This window comes from Hypanus sabinus, chromosome 11, assembly GCF_030144855.1.
Source record: "Hypanus sabinus isolate sHypSab1 chromosome 11, sHypSab1.hap1, whole genome shotgun sequence".
Classification (NCBI taxonomy): Eukaryota; Metazoa; Chordata; class Chondrichthyes; order Myliobatiformes; family Dasyatidae; genus Hypanus; species Hypanus sabinus.
This window is the reverse complement of record NC_082716.1, coordinates 93,942,744-93,961,039: the sequence shown is the minus strand read 5'-3', so window position 1 is coordinate 93,961,039 and position 18,296 is coordinate 93,942,744. Positions and strand designations below refer to the sequence as shown.

The 18,296-nt window shown below is 41.7% G+C and overlaps 1 long non-coding RNA gene across 1 annotated transcript in view; it reads left to right on the top strand.

The window, feature by feature from the left end:
- LOC132401629 (uncharacterized) overlaps positions 1-17,902 on the top strand; it is a 78,521-nt gene extending 60,619 nt beyond the window's left edge. The window contains exons 2-3 of the long non-coding RNA XR_009514644.1: positions 14,797-14,861; positions 17,053-17,902. This is a non-coding gene — a long non-coding RNA (uncharacterized LOC132401629). The remainder of the gene's footprint in view (positions 1-14,796; positions 14,862-17,052) is intronic.
- Positions 17,903-18,296: the final 394 nt, after the last annotated feature.

The following is an 18,296-nucleotide window of genomic DNA, read 5'->3' as shown; positions in this document are numbered from 1 at the left end:
CGCAGGCGAGCTCTGCCTTAATATCACGGAGCTGCTGCTTTATATCTTTCCATTATTTCTTTCAGGATTTCATATCCTCCATTATTTCTTTCAGGATTTCAAACATATTCGCCGCTTCGTCTGAACGAGGCCCAGAGCCTGCCTTGCTCGCACGCGGTCGGGTCGGAGAGCCGCTCGTTGCACTCCTCTCAGAGTCGCTTTTTTAATTTCCATTCCTGTTCCTCATTCTTGCCCCCACTTTTCAGTTCAAATATTTTTTGAAAAATATTATGTTTGATGGGTTAATGGGGCTTAATACGCGTTTTTCCGGAGGAGCTAGTGACTTAAGCTGCCATTCTCCACAATGACCATTCTTACCGAAAACCCTTGAATCTCCCCTACTCTCAATGGAAAAAGTCTATCCATGTCAACTCTATCTATCTCCCTCATAATTTTAAATACCTCTATTTAAACCTCTGTTTAAATCCCCCCTCAACCTTCTATGCTCCCAAGAATGAAGACCTAACTTGTTCACCCTTTCCCTGTAACTTAGGTGCTGAAACCCAGGTAACATTCTAGTAAATCTTCTCTGTACTCTCCCTATTTTATTGACATTTTTCCTCTAATTCGGTGACCAGAACTGTACACAATACTCCAAATTCTGCCTTACCAATGCCTTGTATAATTTTAACATTACATCCCAACTCCTATTCTCAATGCTCTAATTTATAAAGGCCAGCATACCTAAAGCTTTCTTCACCACCCTATCCACATGAGATTCCACCTTCAGGGAACGATGCACCATTATTCCTAGATCACTCTGTTCTACTGCATTCTTCAATGCCCTACCATTTACCATGTATGTCCTATTTGGATTATTCCTACCAAAACGTAGCACCTCACACTTAGCAGCATTAAACTCCATCTGCCATCATTCAGCCCATTCTTCTAACTGGCCTAAATCTCTCTGCAAGCTTTGAAAACCTACTTCATTATCTACAACACCACCTACCTCAGTATCATCTGCATTCTTACTAATCCAATTTACCACCCCATCATCCGGATCATTAATGTATATGACAAACAACATTAGACCCAGTACAGATCCCTGAGGCACACCATTAGTCACTGGCCTCCCACCTGACAAAGAGTTATCCACCACTACTCTCTGGCATCTCCCATCCAGCCACTGTTGAATCCGTTTTACTACTTCAATATTAATACCTAACGATTGAACCTTCCTAACTAACCTTCCGTGTGGAATCTTGTCAAAGGCCTTACTGAAGTCCATATAGACAACATCCACTGCTTTACCCTCATCAACTTTCCTTGTAACCTCTTCAAAAAATTCAATAAGATTTGTCAAACATGACCTTCCACGCACGAATCCATGCTGACTATTCCTAATCAGACCCTGTCTATCCAGATAATTATATATGCCATCTCTAAGAATACTTTCCATTAATTTACCCACCACTGACATCAAACTGACAGGCCTATAATTGCTAGGTTTACTCTTAGATCCCTTTTTAAACAATTGAAACACATGAGTAATAAGCCAACCCTCCAGCACTATCTCCATTTCTAATGACATTTGAAATATTTCTGTCAGAGGCCCTGCTATTTCTACACTAACTTCCCTCAAGGTCCTAGAGAATATCCTGTCAAGACCCAGAGATTTATCCACTTTTATATTTCCTAAAAGCGCCAGTACTTCCTCCTCTTTAATCGTCATAGATTCCATAACTACCCTACTTATTTCCCTTACCTTACACAATTCAATATCCTTCTCCTTAGTGAATACCGAAGAAAAGAAATTGTTCAAAATCTCCCCCATCTCTTTTGGCTCCACACATAGATGTCCACTCTGATTCTCTAAGGGACCAATTTTATCCCTCACTATCCTTTTGCTATTAATATAACCATAGAAACCCTTCGGATTTATTTTCACCTTAGTTGCTAAAGCAAGCTCGTATCTTCTTTTAGCTTTTCTAATTTCTTTCTTAAGATTCTTCTTATATTCTTTATATTCCTCGAGCACCTCATTTACTCCATGCTGCCTATATTTATTGTAGATCTGTTACGGATTCAGCAACAATAAATATATGAGTAAGGCAGGGTTTTGATAGCAAACAAAACGTTTATTAAACACTGAAAAACAAACCCTCAAAAGTAAACTAATCACTAACGTAACCGGAAATCAGCTGCTGTGTGGCAGCTTAAACAGTTCTTAAAGCAAGGAAGCTTAAACAGTTCTTCAAAGTAGTATTGCAAAAGTTCAAAATTCTTACAGTCCATTTAAGGGAGAGACTTTTTAAGATGATTTAAATTCTCTTTCACGTTGTGTTGTTGCAATTCCCAGTTGAACTATACTTTTCCCACAAAGAATTCACGAAGATGGAAAATGAAATGGCTTAAAGGCACTGACCATTCCTTTACAAAACTGTACTCAATCCTTTCTGCTATTCACAGGGATTAACACGAGCACAGTCAACGAATACCTTCCGAATGAGGATCAAACAATGTCAAACCTGTTTCACCGTCGATATCGACTTTCCTCGATCTTTTAACTCCTGAACTCCGACCTTCACTCTCCACTAATTATCAACTAGAAGTATTATAAAGAAACTGCTGGCAATGACCTTTTAAACTTTAGGCGTTAGATAAAACTTCATCTTTCAACTAAACTGCGTCGTAACTTTAAACACGCAGTGGCATGAAGTCAACATGGCAAATCCAGCCACGAACTGCCCCTCCTCACAGGGAGGGGTCCTCCTTTTATACCCTGTAAAAAAAACCTGTCACATGACCTCTACTGGCGGGAAAATGATGTCACTCCACCATCACAAGACCATTACCTCAAGTCCAGTATAGCTTCAACACCTGTCACATGACAAGTACACCACTGTCACATGTCACGGGTATGTAACACATCTCTCTCTTTTTCCTCACCAAGTTTCCAATATCCGTTGAAAACTATGGCTCTCTCAAACTTTTAACCTTTCCTTTCAACCTATCAGGAACATAAAGATTCTGTACCCTCAAAATTTCTCCTTTAAATCACCTCCATTTCTCTATTGCGTCCTTCGCATAGAACAAATTGTTCCAATCCACTCCTTCTAAATCCTTTCACGTCTCCTCAAAGTTCGCTTTTCTCCATTCAAAAATCTCAACCCTGGGTCCAGTCCTATCCTTCTCCATAATTATATTGAAACTAATGGCATTGTGATCACTGGACCCGAAGTGCTCCCCAACACATACCTCCGTCACCTGACCTATCTCATTCCCTAACAGAAGATCCAACACTGCCCCTTCTCTAGTCAGTACCTCTATGTATTGCTGCAAAAAAACTATCCTGAACACATTTTTCAAACTCCAAACCATCCATCCCTTTTAAAGTATGGGCTTCCCAGTCTATGTGTGGAAAATTAAAATCTCCCACAATCACAACCCTGTGCTTACTACAAATATTTGCTATCTCCTTGCAAATTTGCTCCTCCAATTTTCGCTCCCCATTAGGTGGTCTATAATACATGCCTCTAAGTGTTACAACACCTTTTCTATTCCTCAATTCCACCCAAATAGTCTCTCTAGATGAGCCCTCTAATCTATCCTGCCAGAGCACCGCTGTAATACTTTATCTGACAAGCAATGCAACACCTCTCCCTCTTGATCCTCCGATTCTATCACACCTAAAGCAACGAAATCCAGGAATATTTAGTTGCCAATCACACCCCTTCTTCAACCATGTTTCACTAATAGCTACAACATCATATTTCCAGGTATCAATTCATGCTCTAAGCTCATCCACCTTTCTTACACTGCTCCTAGCATTAAAATAAATGCATTTAAGAAATTCTCCACCTCTTCCTCTCTGTTTATCTCTAACAGTTCAAAGATCTTTACTGTCTTCTTTTTCTTCCTTCTCCCGTACATCTGCTCCTACACTCTGGTTCCCATCCCCCCTTGTATCTAGTTTAAATCCACTGGAGCCTCTCTAACAAACCTACCTGCAAGGATATTTGTCCCCCTCCAGTTCAGATATAAACCGTCCCGCCGAAACACATCCCACCTTCCCTGGAAAACTGCCCAATTATCTATAAATCTGAAGCCCTCCCTCCTACACCATGTCTTCAGCCACATGTTGATCTGCACTATCTTACTACTTCTAAACCCACCTGCACGTGGCACTGGTAGCAATCCTGAGATTGCTATCCTGGAGGATCCTTTAACTTGGCACCTAGCTCCCTAAACTCACCTTTCAGGACCTCCTCACTCTTTTTACCCACATCATTGGTCCCTATATGGACCACGACATCCAGCTGCTCACCCTCCCTCTTGAGAATACTGAGAACTCGATCCGAGATATCACGGACCCTGGCACCAGGGAGGCAACAGACCATCTGGGATTCTCGATCTCTTCCACAAAACCTCTTATCTGTCCCTCTAACTATCAAATCCCCTATCACCACTGCTCTCTTGTTTTCCCTCCTTCCCTTCTGAGCTGAGGGTCCAGTCTCGGTGTGAGAGACGCAACCACTGTAACTTGTCCCTGGTAGGTCGGCCCCACCAACAGTATCCAAAACGGTATACTTATTGTTGATGGGAACTGCCACAGGGGTGCTCTGCTCTTCCTGTCTGTTCCCCTTCCCTCTCCTGACAGTCACCCAACTACCTGTCTCCTGACTCCTAGGGGTGACCATCTCCCTAAACTCCTGTCTATTTCTGCCTCTGCCTCCCAAATGATCAGAAGTTCATCCAGCTCCAGCTCCAGTTCCCTAACACGGTTTGTCAGGAGCTGCAGCTGGATGCACCTTTTGCAGGTGTAGTCATCAGGGACAACAGTGCTCGCCCTGACTTCCCACATACTGCAAACGGAGCACTCAACTGCCCTAACTGCTGCCTCCATTACCTACTCCTAAGCTAATTAGATTAATTAAAGGAGCTCACCCGGCCTTATCTCACCTGGAGTGAAGCTCGTACTCAGCCTCTGCTCGCTTTTTAAACTCTCCCGCTGATCTCAGAGGCCGACCTTCACGCGTTTGCGCAGTCGTGCCCCGTTCAACCTCACCTCTGCCTGTTCTCGCCAAAGCCTGATTGAGCCAAGGACGACCCACTCTGCCTCAGTCTGCTCCGACAATGGCCGCTACAACGATGGCTGCTGTATATGGCAGTCTTTCTTTTAAACCTGTGGCGCGCTACGTCAGGTGCCTGTGCAGTCTAGCCTCTTTGCCCCGATCAGTTAAAAAAAAACAACTTCTTTCTGAGCTTCTTTTATCTCTTCCCTCTCTGCCTCTTGGATTAAAAAAAAATCATCCATTGCTTTACCCTCGTCAACTTTCCTAGTAACGTCTTCAAAAAATTCAATAAGATTTGTCAAACATGACCTTCCATGCACAAATCCACGTTGACTGTTCCTGATCAGACCCTGTCTATCCAGATAATTATATATACCATCTCTGAGAATATTTTCTATTAATTTACCCACCACTGACGTCAAACTAGGTTTACTCTTAGAACCCTTTTTAAACAATGAAACTACATGAGCAATACACCAATCCTCTGGCACCATCCCCAACTCTAATGACATTTGAAATATTTCTGTCAGAGCTCCTGCTATTTCTACACTGTTCCCTCAAGGTCTTATGGAATATCCTGTCAGGACCAGGAGATTTATCCACTTTTATATTCTTTAAAAGTGCCAGTACTTCCTCTTCTTTAATCATCATAGTTTCCATAACTTCCCTACTTGTTTCCCTTACCTTACACAATTCAATATCCTTCTCCTTAGTGAATACCAAAGAAAATAAATTGTTCAAAATCTCCCCCGTCTCTTTTGGCTCCGCACATAGCTGTCCACTCTGATTCTCTCAGGGACCAATTTTATCCCTCACTATCCTTTTGCTATTAATATAACTGTAGTTATCCTTTGGATTTATTTTCACCTTACTTGCCAAAGCAACCTCGTATCTTCTTCTAGCTTTTCTAATTTATTTCTTAAGATTCTTTTTACATTCTTTATATTCCTCGAGCACCTCATTTACTCCATGCTGCCTATATTTATTGTAGATCTCTCTCTTTTTCCTCACCAAGTTTCCAATATCCCTTGAAAACCATGGCTCTCTTAAACTTTTAACCTTCCCTTTCAACCTAACAGGAACATAAAGATTCTGTGCCCTCAAAATTTCACCTTTAAATGACCTCCATTTCTCTATTACATCCTTCCTATCAAACAAATTGTCCCAATCCACTCCTTCTAAATCCTTTCACATCTCTTCAAAGTTAGCCTTTCTCCGATCAAAACTCTCAACCCTGGGTCCAGTACTATCCTTCTCCATAATTATATTGAAACTAATGTTATTGTGATCACTGGACCCAAAGTGCTCCCCAACACATACCTCTGTCACCTGACCTATTTCATTTCCTAACAGAAGATCCAACACTGCCCCTTCTCTAGTCAGTACCTCTATGTATTGCTGCAAAAAACTATCCTACACACATCTTACAAACTCCAAACCATCCAGCCCTTTTACAGAATGGGCCTCCCAGTCTATGTGTGGAAAGTTAAAATTTCCCACAATCACAACCTTGTGCTTACTACAAGTATCTGCTATTTCCTTACAAATTTGCTCACGACTTTTCAGAGTTCCTGTACAAGATCCTCAATGGCCAGGATTTCACACAGAATTTGGTAGTGAGCTCTTCAACATTGTCACCGGGTCAGATGTGGCCCAAGTGCAGAGTGAGAGACACTGAAGCAGGTCGATAGTTCACAGTCTTTAATGTGAACAGATTCAGAGGGAAAGAAAACAATAAACTCTAGGCCAAACAGGGTCGTTAACTAAAACTGTCGAATAGAAAATGAAGCCTGCACTGCGGCTGAAAGGAATAACTAAATATAAATTGAATTACCACTCGTCTTCAGAGTCACTTGACTCAACAGTCTAATTTCTCAGGCAAGGCCAAATGCAAGCAGGCAGCAAAGTGTTGCAGTGCTGGGTTCAAGTCTCGATAAGCACTTCAACAGAAAGAATGGAGTTAAATACTATCACAATGAAATAATAATTAACTGACACATGCATATTCATGAGTGCAATTGCCATATCTGCTGCACTGCTGAATCTGTGGTTAAAACATAGAAACATAGAAAACATATGGCACAATACAGGCCCATTGGCTCACAAAGCTGTGCTGAACATGTCCCTACCTTAGAACTACCTAGGCTTTACCCATACCCCTCTAATCTTCTAAGCTCCATGTAGTCATCCAGGAGTCTCTTAAAAGACCCTATTGTTTCTGCCTCCACCACCGCCACCGGCAGCCCATTCCATGCACTCAACACTCTCTGCATAAAAAATGTACCCCTGACATCTCCTCTGTACCTACTTCCAAGCACCTTAAAAATGCTTGCCATTTCAGCCCTGGGAAAAAGCCTCTGACTATCCACACAATCAATGCTTCTCATTATCTTGTACACCTCTATCAAGTCACCTCTCATCCTCCATCACTCCATGGAGAAAAGGCTGAGTTCACTCAACCTATTCTCATAAGGCATGCTGCCCAATCCAAGCAACATCTTTGTAAATCTTCTCTGAACCCTTTCTATGGTTTCCATGTCCTTCTTATAACCAGAACTGAGCACAGTACTCTAAATGGTCCTATATAGCTGCAACATTACCTCTCAGCTCTTAATCTCAATCCCCTTGGATTCCATGCCTCCGTACTTTCTCAATAAGCCTCAAATTTACCATTGACACCACCAATCGCAGACATAGAAAGATAGAAAACCTATAGCACAATACAGGCCCTTCAGCCCACAATGTTGTGCTGAACATGTCCCTACCTTAGAAATTACTAGGCTTACCCATTGCCCTCTATGTTTCTAAGCTCCATGTACCTATCCAAAAGACCCTTAAAAGCCAAGGAGGCATCAAGGAGTGATATAATTTGAACGGCTGAATAGCGTTGTAACTATAACATCAGCAAAACATAGTGTTACGTACTCGTGACACATGACAGTGGTGCCCTTGTCATGTGACTGGGGTTGAAGCTGGACTGGACTTGAGGTGATGGTCTTGTGATGGTGGAATGACGTCATTTTCCCGCCAGTAGAGATCATGTGACGGTTTTTTTTTACAGGTTATAAAAGGTAGACCCCACCCTGTGAGGAGGGGCAGTTCGTGGCTGGATTTGCCAAGTTGACTTCATGCCACTGCGTGTTTGAAGTGATGACGCAGTTTAGTTGAAGGATGAAGTTTTTATTTAATGCCTAAAGTTTAAAAGGTTAATGCCAACAGGTTCTTTATGATTCTGTTAGTTCGAGGGAATTAGAGGAGAGTGAAGATTCAAGGTTGGAAGTTAAAGATCGAGGAGAATCGCTTTCTACGGTGAAATGGGGGCGACCTTTGTTTGATCCTTATTTGGAAGGATTTCGTTGACTATCTTCGTGTTAATCCCTGGGTTTACCAGAAAGGATTGAGGATAGTGAGGAAGGAAAGGTCAGTGCCTTTAAGCCGTTCTGTTTCGTTAATTCTTCGTGGGAATTTCGATGTCGGGGATCGAAGCAAGCGACGTGAAAGAGAATTTAAATCGTCCTGTAAAGTCTCTCCTTTTAAATGGACTGTGAGCATATTGAACTTTTGGCAATACCATTTTAAAGAACTGTTTTGGAATATCACTTTACGAACTGTTTGAACAGCCGCTCAGCAGCTGTTTCCGGTTACGGTAGTGTTTGTTTACTTTTGGGGGGTTTGTTTTCTGTGTTTAATAAACATGTTGTTTGTTATAAGAAACCCTTGCCGAACTCATATATTTATTGTTGCCTGAATACGTAACAATAGGAACTTCCAATGGATTCCAGAATCGATTAAACAAAAGTAAATCAAATCTCTTATGCTTGTACATGACACACATCACTCTTCATCCTGCAGATTTGTGTCTAAGAGCCTCGAAAAAAATCATAATATGTGCTTCCATCACCACTCCAGCAGCTTGTTGCAGGTATCCACCACTCAATGTAAAAATTGCCTCACACTTCTTGCCACAGCACCATAGCAATTAGTGTAATATTATTACAGCTTGGGGCGTTCCGGAGTTTGGAGTTCAATTCCACTGCCATTTATAATGAGTCTATATGTTTCCCCGTGACCATGTGGTTTCCTCTGGGTGCTCCAGTTTCCTTCCACGTTCCAAAGGCAAACTGGTTTGGAGGTTAATTGGCTTGTGAGTAGACTAGGGTTAAGTAGATGGGTTGCTCAGGTGGTGTGGCTCATTGGGCCATTTGAGTCTGTTCCATGTTGCATTTCTAAATAAATAAATAAATATTTCCTTTACACTTTGCCCCTTTCAACTTAAATATTTGCCTGCAAGTACTTAACATTCCTAACCTGGGAGAAAGATTCTGATTGACAACCCTATCTGTTATCATCATTATTATGTGGCATGTTGCGCGACGTGGATGATCGTGGTCTTTCACCTGCAAGTCTGATTTACTGATTTATTGGCAGACAGCAGGGGTGGACAATGGGGGAGTTGTGTGGCCTCAGATGTAGTGAGAACTAGATCTCAAGTCATGGTGTTGTCTGTTTACAGTAGCCAGGAGAGAGGCATAGAAGTTGGTGCGCTCCACCAGGGGCGGTGTGGCACAACATCCAGACTGGAGTCAGAGCTACCTGCACCCCCCCACCAGTATTCACTTGGCAGAAGACAAGCTTTATTGTGGTCGGATGCAGATTTCTGTGGCATTCATGGACGCAGAGTCTCAAGCTGCAATATTGCCTGTTTACAGCCACCAGGAGAGAGGAGTGAGAGCTGGTGCACTCCACTGGGGGCAGTAAAGTGCAGCATCTGGGCTGGAGCTGATGCTGTCCCCAGTGTTTGCCCAGCAGAAGATAACTGCAGATCTGATGTATTTGTGGATTGAGTGTCTGGATTTTTTTTTTGCATGACTGTATTTTACTGATATCTTACACATGCTTGCTATTTGTATGTGCTACGTGTGCTTTGTGCTGTGTATGACTATTGGTATTGTGTTTTGCACCTTAACCCTGGAGTAACACTGTTTTGTTTGGCTGTATCTATGGGTATTCATGTATTTATGTAATCTGAGAAGTTCTAAAAAGCTCTTCAAAACTTCTGCCTGTCCATCCATTGATGTAATTCATTGGATGTCAATCACAACTTTTTTTTAGGACTCTCGTAATTTTATAAACCTCTATCACGTCTCCTCTCAGCTTCTGAAACTCCAGAGAAAACTATCCAAGTCTGTCCAATTTCTCTTCATAGATCATCTGTTCTAATGCAGGCAGTTTCGACCTGAAACATTGACTGTTCATTTCCATGGATGCTGCCCGACCTGCTGAGTTCCTCCAGCATGTTGTGCATGTTGCTTTGACCCAGCATCTGCAGAGTATTTTGTATTTAGCATCCTGATTAAGCTCTTCTGGAACTTCCCCAAGGCATCCACATCCTTCCTGTGATGGGTCAATCAGAATTACACGTGTACCAAGACGTGCAAACCTTTGTTTTGCAGGCCACCCAGATGGATCATTTCATAAAGAAATACATTGAGTTGGTATAAATTGACAAAGCGACATCAGAATGTAGAATATACAGTTGCACTTACTGCTACAGAGAAAGTACAGGTTGTTGTTGCACTCTAGTTTCAGGTTGTTGACGTGCAAGGACTTCAGGATGTTGTTGCACTTTGGTTTTAGATTGCTGCTGCACACTAGTTTTAGGTTGTTACTGCACACTGGTTTCAGGTTGTTGCTATATTCTGGTTTCAGGTTTTTGCTGCACACACTGATTTTAGGTTGTTGTTGAACTCTAGTTTCAGGTGCTTCCTGCACACTAGTTTCAGGTTATTCCTCCACTCTTTATTAGGACTATTCCTTAGTGTGTAGAAGATTGAGGGGAGATTTGATAGAGGTTTACAAAATTATGAGGGGTATAGACAGTAAATGCCAGTTGGCTCTTTCCACTTAGATTAGGGGAGATAAATACAAGAGGACCTGGCTTTAGGGTGAAAGGGGAAAGGTTTGGGGGAACATTAGGGGGAACTTCACTCAGAGATTGGTGGGAGTGTGGAACAAGCTTTCATCTTAAGTGGTAAATGCAGGCTCACTCTTAAGTTTTAAGAATAAATTGGATACAAACTGAGGGAAAGCCTGGCTGAGCAGCTATCTTGCTTTGCTTGGGAAATAGTGAAAGAATTGAGAAAGCAGGGGATGGGAGGAGAGTGAGAAAAGAATATCAGGAAGAGACTGAGTTTTCAAAAGACAGACCCCACCCCCTCCAGAAGAGCCATCATTTCAAAAGTGTTGATAAGCTAAACAGAAGCAAATATAGACATTTATCTCAAGAAGTGCATACTACAATGTGGCTTTTATATTACTCAATTATTTTATTTTTTTTACATTTATTCACTCCTTTTTCCCCACTTAAATGAGAATATATACATGGGAGGAATACACAGGGAAGTCTTTTCTGGACATGGATTTTTTCACTCACTTTAATGGGGGCTCTCAACTCACAGATAGTAGAAGCTATCCCCCACAGCTAGACATTTCCTCTAGCTCAACCCAGGGTCATCTACTAGAGACCTCAGCCTTGGAATCACACTTTCGTTAGCTTTCTTTTCATTTGTGTTTCTTGGTTCTTATTTGTTCAAGGAATAGATCGATTAAGTTCTATTCTGTTAATTTCAATGATATACTGACAAATAAATACACATGGCTAAAGACAAAGTAAAATTCATTTCTTTTAATGTCAATGGGCTGTTAAATCCAATCACATGCAGTAAAATTCTATCAAAAATGAAGAAAGAACAAGCCCATGTAGTGTATTTATAGGGAACTCACTTAAGTGACAATGAGCATGGAAAACTAAAGAGAATGGGCTTCACTAATTTGCTTTTCTCCTCATATAAATCAGGACATAGGAGAGGAGCTGCTATTCTCATCTCAAGCAAGCTAAATTTTGAACAAGTTTGAACAAATGAGTGATAAGGAGGGCAGATATATTCTTGTAAGGAGGAATGTAGACGGAAATTAGTTACTCTATTGAATATATACGCACCCCCAGGAAGTGATATTAGTTTCTTCCAGAAAATTACCAATATTATGGTAACAGAAACAAAAGGTCTCTTACTATGTGGAGGAGACTTAAATTTACAATTACAACCAAAGTTAGAATCTTCCAATAGAAAAACCTATGAAACAAAATCCTTACCTAAGAAAGTTGGTATGTTTTTTCAGGATGTTTGTCTAACTGATATACGGAGGGACCTTTTCCCCCAACGGAAGGAATTATACTCATTATTGTGCCCCCAATTCTGTATATACAAGAATAGACTATCTCATAACATTTGGAAAAGATGAAGACAAAATAAACACCTGTGGAATTGGGACAATAGATGTAAGTGACCATGCACCTTGTCACATACCCCGTGACTGGGTTACCGAACCAACAGAAATGGAAAACACCTTGGAGCCTGGTAAACTAATAGTGTTTATTAGTAAACTAAGCAATACGGTACTATAAAATGCAAATATATGAAACAGGTTAGCAATGATACATATATAGAAGTGTGGAAATAGGAACCAAAACCAGGCTCTTTCAAAGCTAGGGGTAAATGGATACAGTCTTACGATGTGATGCAGATTTCAGTTCAGTTCGAGGTAGTTGGTTGAGTAACATTGGAGAGAGAGAGAGGTGATGAGAGGTGATGCATTTGCCGTCGATCCTCCTGTCGTCTTTTTGTTGTGGTCACTGACTATGACCATACCACGTACGACAGTTCTTCAGTGGTAGAACTATCAGCCAGGCAAGAGAGGAAACACAAATAGTTCTCCACCGGTCGCACATTCTCATACTGTGAGCCACTGATCGACTTCCTGAATCGATCCTCCAAAAACCCCAACTTCAAATGGGTGCACAAAGCTCATTCAGTGTCCCGTAGTGTGTCTTCCTGTGTCTTAACAGACCTGCTTTTTATCTCCACATGCTGGACACCGGCTGTCCATCAACCGGCTCTGCCCTGCTGTTCTGCAGGAATCTTAACAAGCAGGCAAAAGTTTCCTCGGAGAAAAGTAAACTATCAGCCGAGGAACCATAAAATTAAATCTTGTCTCTCTTTTCTCTCATTTGCACTGGATGCCTCCCCCTCTCTCTCTCAATAGCAGCACAGTTCATAGGGTCAATTCTGGACCCCATCTCAAACTCGGTTTGCCCATCACATCCTATATATTTATCTGTTGATTTTGACCTACAACCAAAGCATGCCTACTTGGAAACTAAATTCAAGTCCACTCAATGATCCCTGTTTTAAGGACCAAATTAAAAAAGAATTGGTCTTTACTTAGAATTCAATGACAATGGAGAGGTTTCACCTCCCATTCTAAGGCTGTCTTAAGAGGGAAAACTACAGCAATATCTTCACATAATAAAAAACAGGAATAAAACATTAGAGGAATTACAAAATAAGCTGAAGGAACTAAAAAAAACACAAATTGAGTTTGACATTAAAGGAAATTTAAAAAATTAGGAATGGAATTAATATACACATATATATAAGACCATATATATTCTGGTTTAGAGAGTATGGATTATGATCAGAGATTAAGGGAACTAGGGCTTTACTCTTTGGAGAGAAGGAGGATGAGAGGAGACATGATAGAGGTGTACAAGATATTAAGAGGAATAGATAGAGTGGACAGCCATCGCCTCTTCCCCAGGGCACCACTGCTCAGTACAAGAGGGCATGGCTTTAAGGTAAGGGGTGGGAAGTTCAAGGGGGATATTAGAGGAAGGTTTTTCACTCAGAGAGTAGTTGGTGCGTAGAATGCACTGCCTGAGTCAGTGGTGGAGGCAGATACACTAGTGAAATTTAAGAGACTACTAGACAGGTATATGGAGGAATTTAAGGTGGGGGGGGGGTTATATGGGAGGCAGGGTTTGAGAGTTGGCACAACATTGTGGGCCGAAGGGCCTGTAACATGCTGTACTATTCTATGTTCTATGTTCTATATACCTCAAGAATGGTTGAAAAGAGATAGATATCTAATGAATATACTATACTGGTGGCTAGTAAAAAGACTCTTATCAAGAAATGGTTATCACAGGACAGCCCAACTTTAAACTCATGGATGGAAATCACAATGGACATTTATAAAATGGAGAAGATAACAGCATCTATTAATCATAAGTTGGAACAATTTGATTCATACTGGGAAAAATGGTTTAACTACATAACACTTTATAGGCCTGATTTTATTTTCACAAATCAATGAATATGCTGCAAAAAAGAGATCACTCCCTACTTGTAGATAGTTTTCTCCTTTTGCTTGTTCTTTCTTTCCTCTTTTCTCTATGTGTATACCTCCAATAAATATTATGTGGAGATTTGTGGCAAATATGAATATATGATATATATGTACAATATCTGAAATACATCTTATGGAAATGTTTGTTTGATGATGAACTTCAATAAAAAATAAATTAAAAAAAAATAGTAAATTGGATAGATACATGGTCTAGAGGGATATGGACTGGGTGCAGGTCAACGAGCGGAATGAAGTTTTGGCACAAACTAGAAGGGCCAAATGGCCTGTTTTCTGTGCTGTAGTATTCTATGGTTCTAGATTCAGGTTGTTGCTGTATTCTGGTTTCAGGTTGTTGCTGCAAATTAGTTTCAGGTTGTTTCACTCTTGTTTCAGATTGTTTATTTTTTCACTCCAGTTTCATGTTGTTGCTGCATTCTGGTGTCAAGTTGTTGCTGCTCTCTGGTTTTATGTTGTTGTTTCACTCTCATTTCAGATTGTTGCACCACCATGTGACAGCCTCCAGTTTCTGCAGCTGGATCTGTCCTGCCACTTCCCATGGTGAGTAGTCACTTCTCAGCAGACCCCACTCGCACCTTCAACAGGTTCCTCCAGTTCCTCCAGAGTTAATCCCAGACTGTTCACAGGTTCTCAGGAATAAAGGAGTCCCACTAGAATCAATCCCAGACTGTTCCCAGGCTTTTCAGGAATAAAGGAGTTCCATCAGATTCAATCCCAGACTATTCCAAGGTTCTCAGGAATATAGGAGATCCACCAGAGTCACTCCCAGACTGTTCTGAAGCTCTCAAGAATAAAGCAATTCCATCAGAGTTAATTACAGATTGCCCCATGGTAAAAAGACCCTGCTGGGAGTTACATACAGGCCTCTGAATAGAAGCTAGGGTGTCGGATACAAATTACAATGGGAGATAGAATAGGCATATAAAAAGGGCAATGTTATGACAGATGTGGGGGATTTCAATGTGCACGTAAATTGGAAAAATCAGATTGGTGCTGGATCCCAAGAGAGAGAATTTGTAGAATGCCTATGAGATGGCTTTTTACGGGAATGGCAATGCTGGAATGGGTGTTGCAAAATTACCTCAATTTGATTAGGAATTATAGAGGCATAAGAGAGGAGCTGGCCAAAGCTGGTTAGAAGGGATATTGGCAGAACAGCAATGGCTGGTGTTTCTGGGGGGATATTCGGAAGGTGCAGGAAAGATCAATCCCAAAGATGAGGAAGTATTTAGAATGTGGCAACCATGGCTGATAATGGAAGTCAAAGACAGCATAAAAATAAGAGAGGGCATATAATATAGTAAACAGCAGGAAGTTAAAGGATTGGGAAGCTTTTAAACACCAACAGAAGGTAACTAAAAAGCTATAAAGAGAAAACAGATGAAATATGAAAGTAAGGTAGCTAATAGGATATAAAAAGCTATATCAGTTATATAAAGAGTAAAAGAGAGACAAAAGTGACAGCCAGAACATGATGCTAGAGAAGTAATAATGGAGGAGGATCTTAATGTATTTTGCATCAGTCTTCACATTGGAAGACTGATAGTATGCCAGAATTTTGAGAGTGTCAGGGGGCAGAAATGAGTGTTGTTGCTATTACTAAGGAGAAGATGCTTGAGAAGTGGAAAATTAAGTAGATATGTCACATGGACCAGAAGGACTACACCCCAGTGTTCAGAAAGATGTAGCTGAAGAGATTGTGAAGACACTAGTAATGACCTTTCAAGAATCACTTGATTTTGGAATGGTTCTTGAGGACTTGAAAATTGCAAATGTCATTTAAATCCTCAAGAAGGGAAGAAGTCTGAAAACAGGAAATTATGGGCTTAGCCTAACAACAGTGGTTTGGAAACACAAAGTACACTGAAGATGCTGTGGTCAAATCAACACGTACAAACAAGCTGGAGGAACTCAGCAGGTCGGGCAGCATCCGTTGCAAGGAGCAGACAACATTTTGGGCCCAGACCCTTCATCAGGACTGAAGAAGGAGGGGACAGGGACCCTATAAAGAAGGTGGAGGGAGGGTGGAAGGTGCCAGGTGAAAAACCAATCAGAGGAAAGATCAAGAGTTGAGGGAGGGGAAGCAGGGAGGGGATAGGCAGGAAAGCTGAAGAAGGAATGTAAGGGGAAAGCACTATGTGTAATAGAAGAAGACAGAATCACAAGAGAGGTGATAGGCAGCTGGAAGAGGAGGCAGAGTGGAAGTGGGATGGGAGAAGGGAGAGGGAGTGAATTACAGGAAGTTGGAGATTTCAATATTCATGCTAAGGGGCTGGAGACTACTCTGATGGTATATGAGGTGTTGCTCCTCCAACCTGAGTTTGGCCTCATCATGGCAGTAGAGGAGGCCATGTATGGACATATCCGAATGAGAATGTGAAGCAGAGTTGAAGTGGGTGGCAACTGGGAGATTCTGTCTGTTGTAGCGGACGGAGCGGAGGTGCTCGAAGAAGCGGTCCCCCAATCTGCATCGGCTCTTGCCGAAGTAGAGGAGGCTGCACCGTGAGCACCGGATGCAATAAATGACTGTTTGGGAACAGTCCTTTCAGGTGAGGCAACACTTCACTTGTGAGTCTGTTGGGGTCATCTATTGCATCCGGTGGGAGCAGACTTTGATTACATTGGCTATTTTTCAAGCAATGGGAAGAGTAGACAGAGTGCATAGAGGGGAGGCTGATTTCTGTGAAGTGCTGAGCTATGTCCATAACTCTCTGCCATCTTCTTGTTACAGAGAATGGGTGAGCCCAAATGCAAGACAATGACACGGAGATAGAGGGACGCAAATGAGGATGTGAGCGTGGCTGGAGCTGAACGGCAAACCGGAGGATGAATGGAAAGGCAGGCAGGAGGCAATGCTTCTCTTGTCACAGAGACAGAGTTAACACAGGCAACCACAGTGCTGAAACAAAACTTAGAATACACAATCCTAAGCAGCCGGGAACGTGAATTACCACACTGCTGAAACAACGATCTGGCGATGAGTGGATGCAAAGCCAGCGTATTTATGCTGCAGGTTTAGATGAGGATCAAGTGTGCCACAATCAAGGAGCCTGGGAGAACACGGGGAAAAGGGAATTAGGAGTATATGAAGAATCAATGGTCAGGACGGTGACAATACTCCCCTCTCAACGGGAACCTCCAGGCAAACCATAGAACTAAGGAATAGCCATCTTACTGGAAGTCCAGGTCTGTCTCAAGTTTACCATTTTGTCTCAGGTTACCATACCTGTCTCAAGAGCATTTGGTGTGTTTTGAGTTTACCGTCCTGTCTCAAGGTTACCATACCTATCTCAAGATCATCAGGTCTGTCTTGAATTTACCGGCCCTGTCTCAAGTTCCCCAGGGCTCCCTGGGCTACCATATGGCCTTAGGGAGGGAGGTACTGTCATGAACCCCATGGGCCTGAGTATCTGCATTTATTAATTATTGCCTTGTGTAGAGTTGTTAAGCCCTTCTGCTTTCTGTTTAATCTTGTCAAGTTTATTTTGACTGGCACAGGTTTTCTGTGTACCTTGATTATTTAAAGAAGGCTGTGATTAGTGTATATGTTTCCTGATCCTTGTGTGTCAAGAATGATTTGTCTCATGTTCTGTTGGAATTCCTATGAATAAACTTTTGTTTCTGTCTTAATATGGGTATCCATTCTTCCTCTGCTCCTGGGTTCAGTTGTCTGTCAGCACGTACAGTGACACTGGTGTAGTCAACACAGTACAGCACTAGCCAGCCTAACAGAATGGGTAGCGGAAGGAGGTGAATTTGAGAGAACATTTTGGGGACGTCCACAGCTTGTAGTGAGAGTGGTGGTAAAGAAAGCATCAGATTACAGTGTCCAGTGGTGAAGGATAATTTGGTTTGTTATTCTCACGTACTGAGCTGCAGTGAAAACTTGGTTTTACACCCCATTGAGGTAGGTACAAGGGAAAATAATTACAATGCAGAATATAGTGTTATGGATTCAGAGAAAATGCTGTCCAG